This window comes from Lissotriton vulgaris, chromosome 1_1 (assembly GCF_964263255.1).
Source record: "Lissotriton vulgaris chromosome 1_1, aLisVul1.2, whole genome shotgun sequence".
Lineage (NCBI taxonomy): Eukaryota > Metazoa > Chordata > Amphibia > Caudata > Salamandridae > Lissotriton > Lissotriton vulgaris.
This window is the reverse complement of record NC_141685.1, coordinates 9,260,984-9,277,163: the sequence shown is the minus strand read 5'-3', so window position 1 is coordinate 9,277,163 and position 16,180 is coordinate 9,260,984. Positions and strand designations below refer to the sequence as shown.

Here is a 16,180-nt window from a genome sequence, read left to right as displayed (position 1 = left end):
GCATTTACACCTGTGACCCTGGACTCGCCCCCATGCTGCCTGTGCATTTACACCCGTGACCCCTTGGCACGCCCCCACGCTGCCTGTGCATTTACACCCGTGACCCTGGACTCGCCCCCAGGCTGCCTGTGCATTTATACCCGTGACCCTGGACTCGCCCCCACGCTGCCTGTGCATTTACACCTGTGACCCCTGGACTCGCCTCCACGCTGCCTGTGCATTTACACCTGTGACCCCTGGACTCGCCTCCACGCTGCCTGTGCATTTACACCTGTGACCCCTGGACTCGCCCCCATGCTGCCTGTGCATTTACACCTGTGACCCCTGGACTCGCCTCCACGCTGCCTGTGCATTTACACCTGGGACCCCTGGACTCGCCCCCACGCTGCCTGTGCATTTACACCCGTGACCCTGGACTCGCCCCCACGCTGACTGTGCATTTACACCTGTGACCCCTGGACTCGCCTCCACGCTGCCTGTGCATTTACACCTGTGACCCCTGGACTCGCCCCCACGCTGCCTGTGCATTTACACCCTTGACCCTGGACTCGCCCCCACGCTGCCTGTGCATTTACATACGTGACCCTGGACTCGCCCCCACGCTGCCTGTGCATTTACACCTGTGACCCCTGGACTCGCCTCCACGCTGCCTGTGCATTTACACCCGTGGCCCTGGACTCGCCCCCACGCTGCCTGTGCATTTACACCCATGACCCCTGGACTCGCCCCCACGCTGCCTGTGCATTTACACCCGTGACCCTGGACTAGACCCCACACTGCCTGTGCATTTACACCTGTGACCCTGGACTCGCCCGCACGCTGCCTGTGCATTTACACCTGTGACCCTGGACTCGACCCACACTGCCTGTGCATTTACACCCGTGACCCTGGACTCGCCCCCACGCTGCCCGTGCATTTACACCCGTGACCCTGGACTCGCCCCCACGCTGCCTGTGCATTTACACGTGTGACCCCCTGGACTGGCCCCCACGCTGCCTGTGCATTTACACCTGTGACCCCTGGACTCGCCTCCACGCTGCCTGTGCATTTACACCCGTGACCCTGGACTCGCCCCCACGCTGCCTGTGCATTTACACCCTTGACCCTGGACTCGCCCCCACGCTGCCTGTGCATTTACACCCGTGACCCTGGACTCGCCCCCACGCTGCCTGTGCATTTACACCTGTGACCCCTGGACTCGCCTCTACGCTGCCTGTGCATTTACACCCGTGACCCTGGACTCGCCCCCACGCTGCCTGTGCATTTACACCCATGACCCCTGGACTCGCCCCCACGCTGCCTGTGCATTTACACCCGTGACCCTGGACTAGACCCCACACTGCCTGTGCATTTACACTCGTGACCCTGGACTCGCCCGCACGCTGCCTGTGCATTTACACCTGTGACCCTGGACTCGACCCACACTGCCTGTGCATTTACACCCGTGACCCTGGACTCGCCCCCACGCTGCCTGTGCATTTACACCCGTGACCCCTTGACTCGCCCCACGCTGCCTGTGCATTTACACCTGTGACCCTGGACTCGCCTCTACTGCCTGTGCATTTACACCTGTGACCCCAGGACTCACCCCCACGCTGCCTGTGCATTTACACCTGTGACCCTGGACTCGCCCCCATGCTGCCTGTGCATTTACACCTGTGACCCCTGGACTCGCCCCCATGCTGCCTGTGCATTTACACCTGTGTTGGACAGGCCTCGGAGAAGGCCCGCTCCCTCCCCGCACGACGGGGACCAGACCCCTGCTCTCCCTGTATCCCCGACAAGAACCACCCCGGCAACCCGCGGGGGCAACCCACGGCCCGTCCACAACTGAACTCCAGCCCCCGAACACCCCGGTATCGGCTGGCCCGGGCCCCCGTCAGCACCACTGCCCCGGCCCAGCCGCCATCTTTGGACCCTACGTAACAAGGCCGCGTGGCCTCGGCTCGACCCCAACCCTGGGCCTGGCCCCGACATCGAGGCACCCCCATCCACCTAGGGGGTGAAGAGACCACTTGGCAGGTCAATGGGAGAAGGAGTGTCAATGGTTCCCATCCGCCAGGTGTCGATCGCCCCCGGCCTCCCCGGGTGCTGGCTCCACCCCCCTGCTGGGTGTCTGGACTCCCTCATCCCGGACCTCCCGACCTCCGAGTGCGAGGGTCCGGACATCAAAAGGAGACCAGACCTATAACTGGGGCCGCTCCAGAGCAGGAAGTCAGTTGTATCTTGGAGTCGAGAGACACTGTGAGGAACTCATCCTTGAAGGCCTGCTGGCGCTGCCGCGGCCTTTTCTTGTGAACCATCTTCGAAGCCTGCTGGCGCTGCCGCGGCCCTCTGCAACGTGAACCATCGTCTTGGCCTGCTGGCGCTGCTGCGGCCTTTCTTGTCGTGCACCATCTTCGTAGCCTGCTGGCGCTGCCGCGGCCCTCCTCGTTGTGAACCATCGTCCTAGCCTGCTGGCGCTGCCGCAGCTCTCCTCGCTGTGAACCCTCGTCCTAGCCTGCTGGCGCTGCCGCGGCCCTCCTAGCTGTGAACCATCGTCCTAGCCTGCTGGCGCTGACGCGGCTCATCGTTGCGGACCCCCAAGCTCGAGGATTGTGAGCTTCCCTCTTACCGCACCTGTACCGGACCGGTACTAAGACTGTCCCGCTACCCCTTCTCCCTACAGAGACTATAATTGGCAGGATCCTCGTATCCTGGTTCCCCTGTATCGTTATCACCTTGCCTCAAGATTCATATATAAAGCGTGTTGAACGCATCCTTGTGTGGTGTCCATCTGTGGGGGGGGGGTTACTTGTCTGTACAATCGCCGGAGACGGCCCTCACCGGAGGCCTCTCCCCCCGTACTCGGCCGCCCCTCTGGGTCCCCATCTAACATTGGTGGCCAGCTGCGCGATCCGAACCAACGCATAATTGTACAGAGAGTAACTCACCCCACGACACACAACCACCATGACAACAAAAGAGAGTGGAACAACGGAAATTCCAGATGGAAAAACTAGAAGAATACAGCCACAGAGAACTAAAACAATTCTGCATAGAACTGGGCATTGCTACCACATTTATTTATTTATTTTTATTTTGCAACTTGTACCGCGCAAACTAAAACCCGAAGGTGTCAAGGCGCCTAACAAAAAAGATCAAAAAGCGGGCAGTCATGCACTTACATGTACGCTTGAACAAAGAGGCGAGTTTTAAGGGCTGCTCTGAAAGTTTGGAGGGAGGGGAGGGACCTAAGTTCTAATGGAAGATCGTTCCACCATTTAGGGGCCAAGAGGGAAAAAGCCTTGTCACCCCATCTGGCTTTCCGAGTACGGGGGATGTGAAGGAAAGAGTGATTGGAGGAGCGGAGGCGCCTGCCAGGGATGTAGTATGTCAGGATGGCTCTGATCCCTGTGGGGCTGCTTTTGGCCAAGGCTTTATAGACCATACACATGGACTTGAAAACAATCCGCTCCTTAATCGGAAGCCAATGCAACTGCTTCCTGGCCAGCGTGGCCGAAGAGCGACGGGGAAGATCAAGGACAAATCTGGCTGCCGCATTCTGGACTACCTGCAAGCGCTGCATCTGACTCTTATTCAGTCCAGCATACAGCGCATTGCAGTAGTCCAGGCGCGATCCCAAAAGGGCGACAGCAAGTTGTCTTCTTGCCGGCTGGGAAAGGTAGTTCCTTATTTTCCTGAGAACATGAATTATGCCCCAACAGGTCGATACCGTCCTGTTGACTTGCTGGCGCATGTCCAGGGTAGGGTCAATCATTACCCCAAGATTTTTAGCTGAAGAAGTAGGTTTGGGGCACAGACCAAGCGAGTCAGGCCACCACTCCGAGGACCAGATATCTTCCCTTCCACCGAACACCATCACCTCGGTCTTCTCCCCATTCAATTTGAGTGAGTTGTATATCATCCACTGGCCGACGGCCTCCATACACGATCTAAATCTGGAGGCGGTCAGCTCAATTGACTGGGAGAGAGACACGAGGATCTGCGTGTCGTCCGCGTAGGAGACTACCTCCATCCCAAAAGATCTGATAAGTCTGGCAAGGGGGGTCACATAGATGTTAAAAAAGGGTGGGACTAAGCGCCGATCCTTGAGGGACCCCACATTGCACAGACAGGGATGGAGATAGAAATTTTCCCAACATTACCCTCTGCTCCCTATGATCGAGAAAGGAAGAGAGCAGACCCAGGGCTGCCCCCCGGACACAAATCTCACCCAGTCGAGATGTTAAGACCTGGGGAGATAGGGTATCGAAGGCAGCTGTGAGATCCAGAAGGATCAGGAGGGATGTCCGGCCCTCATCCACACTCATGCGGATGGAATCGAGAACCAGGGTGAGGGCGGACTCGGTGCTATGTTCCCTCCTGAAACCATGCTGGGAAGGGTCAAGGCAGCCTGAATTCTCCACAAAGGCCGCTAGATGCTCGTTGAGATGGGACTCGAGCATCTTTGCAGGGGCCGGAGGCAGTGAGATGGGGCGGAAGTTTTTTAAGACCCCAGGATCAAGGGAGGGTTTCTTAAGAAGGGGTTTAACCACAGCATTTTTTAAAGGCTGTAGAAAGATACCCTCCCTCATGGCCCCATTCATGATCTCAAGTAAAGGGGGTAGAAGAGATCCCCTGCACTGCTTCAAGATCTTAAGAGGGCAAGCATCTAGTGGAGACCCTGACTTGGTTTTATCAAGCCGCTTGTCGAGATCTTGTAGGGAGAGCGGGGGGAAGGATTCCAGATAACCGGCCACGGGAGACTCTACCGATGGGGCATCAGGGACTACGGTAACTGATGGCTCTGCCGTAGAAAGCCTCTGAGACTCCAGAGCAGTGTAAATGTCCGCTATTTTGGACTGGAAGAAGCGAGCGATGTCATTACAGAGATCCTGAGATGGAACAACTGGATCGGGGACCTGAAGAGATGTAAGAGAGTCCACGATCCTGAAGAGCTCTTTGGGAGATGAAAGAGAGGAAGTCAGGGCCACAAAGTAATCTTGCTTGGTCCTGATAACTTCCGATTTATATCTCTTGAGCACGAGCACGAAAGAGGACTTCAAACACGCCCTGGAAGCTTGGGCAGAGACGGGTACGGCCGTACCCCAAAACCAAAGCCTCGAGACAACCGAAACAAGCACCGCGCCGACAGAAGAGAGAAGACCGGGTCTCACGCCAGAGGAGGCCCGAGAACGAGAAAAGAGCAGGCTCCACGAATTGGAACTAGCTCGACTTCGCTTAGATGGAGAACTCAAATTGACGGAACAAAAAATAACTTTGGAACACTTACGGCTCCGAGAGGAGCGAGAAGAAAAACAAAGGCAGAGAGAGCTAGAAGAGAAAAAGCTAGCCTACGAGCATGAGCGCAACTTGAAGGAACTAGAGATTCGAAGGCAGAACAGAGATCTCGGGGTCCCCGGGCACCCGAGCCCCCCTGTCACTACGGACCCCAAGGTCCACATCCCCAAGGATGTCGTCAGAGAATATTACCGGAACGATGATATCCAGCAATGGTTCAAAGCCTACGAGGTAGCCATGACCTCCCACCGGATTCCCCAGAGCGACTGGGGGGCCGGGTTATGGGGGAGGTTTGTCAACGAAGGGCGAGACGCCCTACTGCAACTCCCGGACCATCAGATGACGTCCTACGACCACATGAAAGCCGCCCTCCTCACTCGATACGGACTCACGCCCGAGATGTACCGCCAGAGGTTCCGCGACTGCAAACGGATCCCGGGTACGACTTGGGTGGAGTACGTAAACTTCTTTAGCCGAGCCTTCAAGGGGTGGATCAAGGGCAGCAAGGTGACCACTTACGAGCAACTCTTTGACCTTATTGTGTGGGAGCACCTTTCTAACAACTGCTTCGTCGAGCTCAGGCAGCACCTCCTTGACAGCAAGCTGACTGAACCTCGGCAACTCGCCGCCGAGGCTGACCGATGGGAAGGCACCCGAGTTTCCAGAAACGGGCCCAGCGAACAGAACAGAGCCGCTCAAGGGTTCCATCGCCCCCGAGGGGGAGGATGAGGCCAGGGTCGGGGCAGAGACACCGTCCCAGTGACTCCCGCCAGCAACACCCCGCCCCCGGCCGGCAGGGGGAACCCCCCGATGCGACCAGGTTTCCGCGCCAACGTTACCTGCCACCGATGCCAGCGACCCGGCCACTACGCCAATGACCCTAACTGTCCAAAGAACCAGAGCCCTATGCCCCGCCAGGTCGCTGCCGCCGCCCTGGGAGAAGAGCAAACCTAAGAAGACACTGAAGAGTATGAGCCAGATCAGCCCGAATGGGAACCAGCCGCCATGTCCCTGGTCTGCCTTGGGGAAAGAGACTTGGTTCCGCGGGCACCCCTTCCCGCCAACACGCGGAAGTACAGCCAGTGGGTCAACATTAATGGGCACCGGGCTGAGGCCCTCCGCGACACCGGGGCCAGTGTGACCGCAGTCCGCTGCCATCTGGTGACCCCAGACCAGATCTTGCCAAATATCCTTTGCTCCGTACGGTCGGCCGACAACTCAGAAAGCCTATGTCGGATGGCCTGCGTCCCCTTCGAGTGGGGAGGAGTATCCGGAATGCTGAAAGTAACTGTCCGCGATGATGCCCCCGTGGACTGCCTCCTGGGGAACGACCTCGAAAGTTCTCCCTGGTCAGCCGTCGAGAGAAGAGAGCACCTGGGGATGCTGGGCCTCCTTGAATGGGTCTGCGTAACGACTCGGTCCATGGCCGCCCGCGCCATCCCCAGTCCCAAAGAACCCGAATGGCCAGAGCCTCCTCCCCCGATCGTCCAAGAGGGAGCCACCCTGGAAACCAGTTCGCCGGAACCCAGCGAAGGAGGACTCGATCGGCTCCAGGGCCTTCCCGAACTGGCCCAGTGGCGTCAAGAGGGTGGCCCCACCCAGGAACAATTCCGACAGGAGCAGAGAACCTGTCCTTCCCTCGAGGGACTCCGGCAGCAAGCCCTCGCCCAGAGCGCAGAAGACGCCTCGGGGGCCCACTGGATTTATTGGGACAATGACCTGCTCTACAGTGAACAAAAGATTGCTGAGCTGGGGGCCAGCCGGGTGCTGGTAGTCCCCCTCCGCTTCAGAGACTTCCTCTTGAACCTAGCACACGATGTGCCCCTTGCCGGACACCTGGGGCAAGACAAAACGTACAGCCGCCTGGTGACCCACTTCTACTGGCCCAAAATGCGGAATGATGTATCCAACCACTGCCGGGCCTGCCCAACCTGCCAGGCCAGCGGGAAGAGCGTACGAAAGATCAAAGCACCCTTGCAGCCTTTCCCCATCGTCACCACCCCGTTTGAACGGGTGGGAATAGACATTGTGGGGCCCCTGGACCCCCGAACAGCACAAGGGCACCGGTTCATCCTAGTCCTGGTGGACCACGCCATCCGCTATCCCGAGGCCATCCCTCTTCGGACCGTGACAGCGCCCGTGGTAGGCGGAGCCCTGATGGGGATCTTCTCTCGGGTGGGCTTCCCCCGGGAAGTTGTCAGCGACAGGGGTACGAACTTTATCTCTAAATACATGAAGTCTCTCTGGCAACAGTGCGGGGTCACCTACAAATTCACGACCCCATATCACCCGCAAGGAAATGGACTGGTCGAGCGGTTTAACCGCACCTTCAAGGGGATGATCATGGGCCTAGAAGAACCCCTACGTCGCCAATGGGATGTGCTGCTCCCGTGCCTCCTGTTCGCCTACCGAGAAGTCGCCCAGAAATCCCTGGGCTTCAGCCCATTCGAACTCCTGTATGGACACCCCGTCCGGGGTCCCCTCCGCCTGGTCAAAGAAGGGTGGGAGGTGGCCCCCCAGAAGACTCCTCCGGATGTATACAAGTACCTCCTGACCCTCCGCAACCAGACCCGGCGATTCAGGGAACTCGCCAAGGCCAACCTTGAAGCCAGTCAGGAGGACATGAAGAAATGGTATGATCAGCATGCCTCCTCCATCGAGTTCGAGCCAGGACAACAAGTCTGGGTGATGTCCCCGGTTGAACCCTGCGCCCTACAGGACAAATGGACAGGGCCCTTCAAGGTGGTAGAGCGCAAGGGGCCCGTCACCTACCTGATCGACATGGAGTCCTGTTAGACGGGGACCTGGAGGGTCGGCCGAGCACAGGGGGAGAGGCCTCCGGTGAGGACCGTCTCCAGCGATCATACAGACAAGTAACTTCCCCCCCACAAATGGACACCACACAAGGATACGATCTGCACACTTTATATAGGATTCTTGAGGCAAGATTATCAACGATACAGTGGGGGCAGGACACAAGTATCCTCCCAATTCTAGTCTCTGTAGGGTAAGGGGTAGCGGGACAGTCTTGGGTACCGGTCCGGTACAAGGGCGGCCAGAAAGAGCTCACAATCCTTGAGCTCGGAGGTCTGAAAGGTCGGGCCGCGGCAGCGCCAGCAGGCTAGGATGAAGTTCTTGGCAAGGAGGGCCGCGGCAGCGCCAGCAGGCTAGGATGATGGTTCTCGGTAAGGAGGGCTGCGGCAGCGCCAGCAGGCTACGATGATGACTTCTTTGCAGAGGGGCCGCGGCAGCGCCAGCAGGCTAGAGCGATGGTTCACAAGGATGGGCCGCGGCAGCGCCAGCAGGTCCAGACGAAGATGCACGTTGCAGAGGGCCGCGGCAGTGCCAGCAGGCTTCGGAGATGGTTCACAAGGCAAGGCTGCGGCAGCGCCAGCAGTCCGTCAGGGATGAGTTCTTCAAGGTGTCCCTCGACTACAGGATACAACTGCCTTCCTGCTCTGGAGCTGCCCCAGTTATAGGTCTGGTCTCCTTTGATGTCCGGACCCTCGCGCTTGGAGGTCGGGAGGTCCGGGATGAGGGAGTCCAGACACCCAGCAGGGGGGTGGAGCCAGCGCCCGGGGAGACCGGGGGCGATCGGCACCTGGCGGGGGAGAGCCATCGACACTCCTCTCTCCCATTGACCTGCCAAGTGGTCTCTTCACCTCCTGGGTGGATGGTGGTGCCTCGATGTCGGGGCCTGGCTAGGCCCAGGGTTGGGGTCGAGCTGAGGCCACGCGGCCTCGTGGCGCAGTGTCCAAGATGGCGGCTGGGCCGAGGCAATGGTGCTGACGGGGGCCCGGGACAGCCGATGCTGGGATGCTAGGGAGCAGGCGTCCCGTTGGGGACGGTTTGCGTGTGGCTTCGGTGGGTTGCCGGGGTGGTTCTTCTGGGGACACCGGGAGGGCCGGTGTCCGGGCCCTGTCATGCGGGGGGGGGGAGCGGTCCTTTCACGAGGCCTGTCCAACATGCGTCCCCCCCAGCTGAAGGCAGGGAGAGTCACCCATCCTCTTGGGTACTCTCCTCGCCGAGGCGGAAAAAGCGTGACAGGCCGTCCGCGTTGGCGTGGTCCTGGCCAGGACGATGCTCCACAGTGAAGTCCATCCCCTGCAAGGAGATGGACCATCTCAACAGTTTTGGGTTCTCCCCTGCATCTGCATCAGCCATTGCAGGGGTCGGTGGTCTGTCTGTACCCTGAAATGGGTACCGAAGAGGTAGGGCAGGAGTTTCTTGAGGGCCCATACCACTGCGAAGGCCTCCCGCTCGATGGTGCTCCAGCGCTGTTCTCGAGCCAGTAGGCGTCGGCTGATGAAGGCCACTGGCTGATCGATTCCCTCGGTGTTGAGTTGAGAGAGGACCGCCCCAACGCCATGATCTGAGGCGTCCGTCTGGACTATGAATTCCCGGCTGTAGTCGGGGGCCTGGAGCACGGGGGCGGTGCACATGGCGGCCTTCAGCTTCTCAAAGGCCGCTTGACAGTCCGGAGTCCAGTTGACAGTTTTGGGGTTTTTCTTGGATGTGAGTTCTGTGAGGGGCCCCACAATGCTGCCATAGTCCTTTACAAACCGCCGGTAGTATCCGGTGAGCCCTAGGAAGGCCCGGACCTCGGTTTGGGTGACAGGTGGTTGCCAGGACTGGATGGCAGCGATCTTGAACTGAAGGGGGGCCACCAGACCGCTCCCCACTTGGTGTCCGAGGTAGGTCACGGACCCCTGGCCAATCTGACATTTGCTGGCTTTGATGGTGAGGCCGGCCTGCTGGAGGGCGTGCAGGACCTCCTGGAGGTGGTGGAGGTGGTCTGCCCAGTGGCGGCTGTATACAGCAATGTCGTCTAGATAGAGGATGGGTGACTCTCCCTGCCTTCAGCTGGGGGGGGACGCATGTTGGACAGGCCTCGGAGAAGGCCCGCTCCCTCCCCGCACGACGGGGACCAGACCCCTGCTCTCCCTGTATCCCCGACAAGAACCACCCGGGCAACCCGCGGGGGCAACCCACGACCCGTCCACAACTGAACTCCAGCCCCCGAACACCCCGGTATCGGCTGGCCCGGGCCCCCGTCAGCACCACTGCCCCGGCCCAGCCGCCATCTTTGGACCCTACGTAACAAGGCCGCGTGGCCTCGGCTCGACCCCAACCCTGGGCCTGGCCAGGCCCTGACATCGAGGCACCCCCATCCACCTAGGGGTGAAGAGACCACTTGGCAGGTCAATGGGAGAAGGAGTGTCAATGGCTCCCCTCCGCCAGGTGTTGATCGCCCCCCGCCTCCCCGGGCGCTGGCTCCACCCCCCTGCTGGGTGTCTGAACTCCCTCATCCCGGACCTCCCGACCTCCGAGTGCGAGGGTCCGGACATCAAAAGGAGACCAGACCTATAACTGGGGGCCGCTCCAGAGCAGGAAGTTAGTTGTATCTTGGAGTCGAGAGACACCGTGAGGAACTCATCCTTGAAGGCCTGCTGGCGCTGCCGCGGCCTTTTCTTGTGAACCATCTTCGAAGCCTGCTGGCGCTGCCGCGGCCCTCTGCAACGTGAACCATCGTCTTGGCCTGCTGGCGCTGCCGCGGCCTTTCTTGTCGTGCACCATCTTCGTAGCCTGCTGGCGCTGCCGCGGCCCTCCTCGTTGTGAACCATCGTCCTAGCCTGCTGGCGCTGCCGCGGCTCTCCTCGCTGTGAACCCTCGTCCTAGCCTGCTGGCGCTGCCGCGGCCCTCCTTGCTGTGAACCATCGTCCTAGCCTGCAGGCGCTGCCGCGGCTCATCGTTGCGGACCCCCAAGCTCGAGGATTGTGAGCTTCCCTCTTACCGCACCTGTACCGGACCGGTACTAAGACTGTCCCGCTACCCCTTCTCCCTACAGAGACTAGAATTGGCAGGATCCTCGTATCCTGGTTCCCCTGTATCGTTATCACCTTGCCTCAAGATTCGTATATAAAGCGTGTTGAACGCATCCTTGTGTGGTGTCCATCTGTGGGGGGGAAGTTACTTGTCTGTACAATCGCCAGAGACGGCCCTCACCGGAGGCCTCTCCCCCCGTACTCGGCCGACCCTCTGGGTCCCCGTCTAACAACCTGTGACCCCTGGACTCGCCCCCACTGCCTGTGCATTTACACCTGTGACCCCTGGAATCGCCCCACGCTGCCTGTGCATTTACACCTGTGACCCCTGGACTCGCCCCCACTCTGCCTGTGCATTTACACCCGTGACCCTGGACTAGGCCCTACACTGCCTGTGCATTTACACCCGTGACCCTGGACTCGCCCCCACGCTGCCTGTGCATTTACAACTGTGACCCTGGACTCGACCCAACACTGACTGTGCATTTACACCCGTGACCCTGGACTCGCCCCCACGCTGCCTGTGCCTTTACACCTGTGACCCCTGGACTCGCCCCCACGCTGCCTGTGCATTTACATCTGTGACCCCTGGAGTCGCCCCCACTGCCCACGCAGCCTGTGCATTTACACTGCGACCCCTGGACTCGCCCCAACTGCCCACGCTGCCTGTGCATTTACACCCGTGACCCTGGACTCGCCCCCACGCTGCCTGTGCATTTACACCCGTGACCCTGGACTCGCCCCGACGCTGCCTGTGCATTTACACCTGTGACCCCTGGACTCGCCCCCACGCTGCCTGTGCATTTACACCTGTGACCCCTGGACTCGCCCCCACGCTGCCTGTGCATTTACACCTGTGACCCCTGGACTCGCCCCCATGCTGCCTGTGCATTTACACCTGTGACCCTGGACTCGCCCCCACGCTGCCTCTGCATTTACACCTGTGTCCCCTGGACTCGCCCCCACGCTGCCTGTGCATTTACACCTGTGACCCCTGGACTCGCCCCCACGCTGCCTGTGCATTTACACCTGTGACCCCTGGACTCGCCCCCACGCTGCCTGTGCATTTTGATTGACTCTCAGTCTGGCCTTTTACTCATCTCCACTTGGGGTATATTGAAGGTGAACTTTCCAGATGTTGACCGGTGTTAGCACACACAGCGCTGCTCGCCTGTGAAGATGAGCCTTTTAGATTAGCAGCGCTGAACCTCGAACCGCCGCCATTTTAACAATACTGTTTGGTTTCAGAGCAAATGTTCCATTTTCCTGAGACTCTGTTAACCCCTCCCCTGCTGATGACGGAACCGCTCCGTCATCAGCTACAGTTGAGCTGTGCTGATGACGGAGCGGTTCCGTCATGGCCCAGACGCTGCGCCTGCGCGGCGCTGATTTCGCGCCTGCGCTCTAATGAGCGGGGCGGGTCATGACGGAACCGCTCCGCCACCAGCATAGCTCAACCGTGGCTGGTGACGGAGCGGCTCCGTCACCAGCATGCGGCCGCCGCGCGGCCGCCCCGCCCCTTTAGCGCTGCGGCGGAATAGCCGCCGCAGCGAAGGGGTTAATTATTTGTCAAAACGATTTGCTCTTGAAGTGCTCCCACTGTGAGCGCTAAAGGGGCGCTGCAGCGGAATAGCCGCCGCAGTGAAGGGGTTAATTATTTGTCAAAACGATTTGCTCTTGAAGTGCTCCCACTGTGAGCTCTGTAAAAGAACTGGATATTTACTTCACAGGTGTTTGTGATGGTTAACATCACAGCAGCACCCTGCCTACATCAGGACTTCAATGGTGTGGACAGAGAGGACTGAGGCCGCTCCGCCTGGGTCCCTGTGAGCTGCAGATGTTGACAGCAGCTGTCTCTTGCCACTCTACTCTGGAAGTGAGGGTCACCCTGTGCTAGTGCCCTGAAGCTTCGACAGAGGGGGGCAGTGAGGGACAGAGAGGGCTGAGGCCGCTCCGCCTGGGTCCCTGTGAGCTGCAGATGTTGACAGCAGCTGTCTCTGGAAGTGATGGTCACCCTGTGCTAGTGCCCTGAAGCTTCGACAGAGGGGGGCAGCGAGGGACAGGGAGCAGCGAGGGACAGAGGGGCAGCGAGGGACAGAGAGGGATGAGGCCGCTCCGCCTGGGTCCCTGTGAGCGGCAGATGTTGACAGCAGCTGTCTCTTGCCACTCTACTCTGGAAGTGAGGGTCACCCTGTGCTAGTGCCCTGAAGCTTCGACAGAGAGGGCAGCGAATGACAGAGAGGACTGAGGCCGCTCCGCCTGGGTCCCTGTGAGCGTCAGATGTTGTCAGCAGCTGTCTCTGGGAGTGATGGTCACCCTGTGCTAGTGCCCTGAAGCCTCGACAGAGGGGGGCAGCGAGGGACAGGGGGGCAGCGAGGGACAGGGGGACAGAGAGGGCTGAGGCCGCTCCGCCTGGGTGCCTGTGAGCTGCAGATGTTGACAACAGCTGTCTCTGGAAGTGAGGGTCACCCTGTGCTAGTGCCCTGAAGCTTCGACAGAGGGGGACAGAGAGGGCTGAGGCCGCTCCACCTGGGTCCCTGTGAGCTGCAGATGTTGTCAGCAGCTGTCTCTGGGAGTGATGGTCACCCTGTGCTAGTGCCCTGAAGCCTCGACAGAGGGGGGCAGCGAGGGACAGGGGGGCAGCGAGGGACAGGGGGACAGAGAGGGCTGAGGCCGCTCCGCCTGGGTGCCTGTGAGCTGCAGATGTTGACAACAGCTGTCTCTGGAAGTGAGGGTCACCCTGTGCTAGTGCCCTGAAGCCTCACAGAGGCGCGCTCAGTGTTGCGTTTATGGTAAAGATCCCAGCAGAAAGCTGCCCAAAGGGTCAATCTGACAGGCATGCCCGGCCTTGTCCCTTGTGTTTTTTTGGCCTGTTGTGCCCGAATGCTGATGAGGTGAGACCAGCTGCAGAATGAATCTCCTTCACCAAGCAGGTGACTTTCTGCTGGCAAAGCTTTCTGTATGGAGGAGAAAGGCAGGCAGGGGGGCAGCGAGGGACAGGGGGGGCAGCGAGGGACAGAGAGGGACGGGGGCAGCAAGGGACAGAGAGGGACGGGGGGCAGCAAGGGACAGAGAGGGACGGGGGGCAGCAAGGGGACGGGGGGGCAGCAAGGGACAGAGAGGGACGGGGGGGCAGCAAGGGACAGGGGGCAGGGGGGGGCAGAGAGGGACAGGGGAGGCAGCGAGGGACAGGGTGGGCAGCGAGGGACAGGGTGGGCAGCGAGGGACAGGGTGGGCAGCGAGGGACGGGGCAGCGAGGGACAGAGAGGGACGGGGGCAGAGAGGGACAGGGGGCAGGGGGGGGCAGAGAGGGACAGGGGGCAGGGGGGGGCAGAGAGGGACAGGGGGAAGGGGGGGGCAGCGAGGGATAGGGGAGGCAGCGAGGGACAGGGTGGGCAGCGAGGGACAGGGTGAGCAGCGAGGGACAGAGAGGGACGGGGCAGCGAGGGACAGAGAGGGACGGGGGCAGTGAGGGACAGAGAGGGACGGGACAGAGAGGGACAGGGGGGCAGTAAGGGACAATGGGGACAGGGGGGAAGCAAGGGACAGGGGGGAAGCAAGGGACAAGGGGGGCAGCGAGGGACAGGGTGGGCAGCGAGGGACAGGGAGGGACGGGGGCAGCGAGGGACAGAGAGGGACGGGACAGAGAGGGACGGGCAGCGAGGGACAGGGGTCAGAGGGGTCAGGGGGCAGCGAGGGACAGGGGGGCAGCAAGGGACAAGGGGGGGAAGCAAGGGACAAGGGGGGCAGCGAGGGACAGGGTGGGCAGCGAGGGACAGGGAGGGACGGGGGCAGCGAGGGACAGAGAGGGACGGGACAGAGAGGGACGGGCAGCGAGGGACAGGGGTCAGAGGGGTCAGGGGGCAGCGAGGGACAGGGGGGCAGCAAGGGACAAGGGGGGGAAGCAAGGGACAAGGGGGGGCAGCGAGGGACAGGAGGGGCAGCGAGGGACAGGGGGCAGTGGGGATGCAGTTTGTTTCTGGCATCTGTCTCTAGTGAGGGGCCTTTGGTTCTCCAGGTCCATCATGCCGCTCCGCCGCCTCCCCCCTGCATGTCCGGCAGGAGGGGGGGGGGGGGGGAGGGGGAGCACTGATGAGGCCCTCTTTTTTGGGTTTTGCAGCGGACAGACAGACAGACGGACAGTATTCCTGCGGTGCATTTGTGTCTCGCTCCCTTCCTGTCAGCGAGACCCCCGAGGCGGCTTCAACCCTCCCCCCCGGGACGAGTCCCCCCGAGCGCTGACGAGAAACACCCGAGCTCCGGGAGTCTGAAGGCGCCCCCCCCCCCCGGGGCCACCGAGGACGGAGCCGAGGCCGCTGCGACCCCCGCCCGCCCGCGGCCCACCCTCCCGCGGCCCCTCCTCACCTCAGACGCCGGGGGACCCGTCCTCTTCCTGCTGCGCGCACTGACGTCACTTCCGGCGCGCAGACTCTGCAGCCGGCGCCCTTCCCATGGCGCCCTCAAGGGGATCCTTGCGGCTTGCAGTGACGTCACTTCCGGCGCCACCGGATGTGCCTTTGGGCTCGCGCCAGTCCACCCGTCTGCGTGACAGGAAAGAGAAAGAAAAGGAAAACAACAACGAAGAGAAGAAAACACGGTGATCAGACTCGTCACTCATGAGAGCAACAAGGAGCGCGAAGGAGACTTGAGAACAAACCACAAGAAACGGAAGACACCGACCGGGGGCCCTTGAACCCGAGCCCATCGAAGAACAAGACCAAACCCTGAGATTAAAACAACAATGAAGAGAAGAAAACACGGGGATCAAACGCATCACTCATGAGAGCAACAAGGAGCGCGAAGGAGACTTGAAAACAAAGCACAAGAAACAAAAGAACCAACCGGGGCCCTTGAACCCGAGCCCATCGAAGAACAAGCACCAAACCCTAAGATTAAAACAACAACGAAGAGAAGAAAACACGGGGATCAGACGCATCACTCATGAGAGCAACAAGGAGCGCGAAGGAGACTTGAAAACAAAGCACAAGAAACGGAAGACACCGACCGGGGGCCCTTGAACCCGAGCCCATCGAAGAACAAGCACCAAACCCTAAGATTAAAACAACAACGAA

The 16,180-nt window shown here is 60.5% G+C and overlaps 1 pseudogene across 1 annotated transcript in view; it reads right to left on the bottom strand.

The window, feature by feature from the left end:
• LOC147736952 (uncharacterized) overlaps positions 1 to 15,524 on the bottom strand; it is a 129,990-nt pseudogene extending 114,466 nt beyond the window's left edge. The window contains exon 1 of the transcript XR_015308299.1: positions 15,474 to 15,524. The product of XR_015308299.1 is annotated as an uncharacterized LOC147736952 (transcript). The remainder of the gene's footprint in view (positions 1 to 15,473) is intronic.
• Between the last annotated feature and the right edge of the window lie 656 nt (positions 15,525 to 16,180).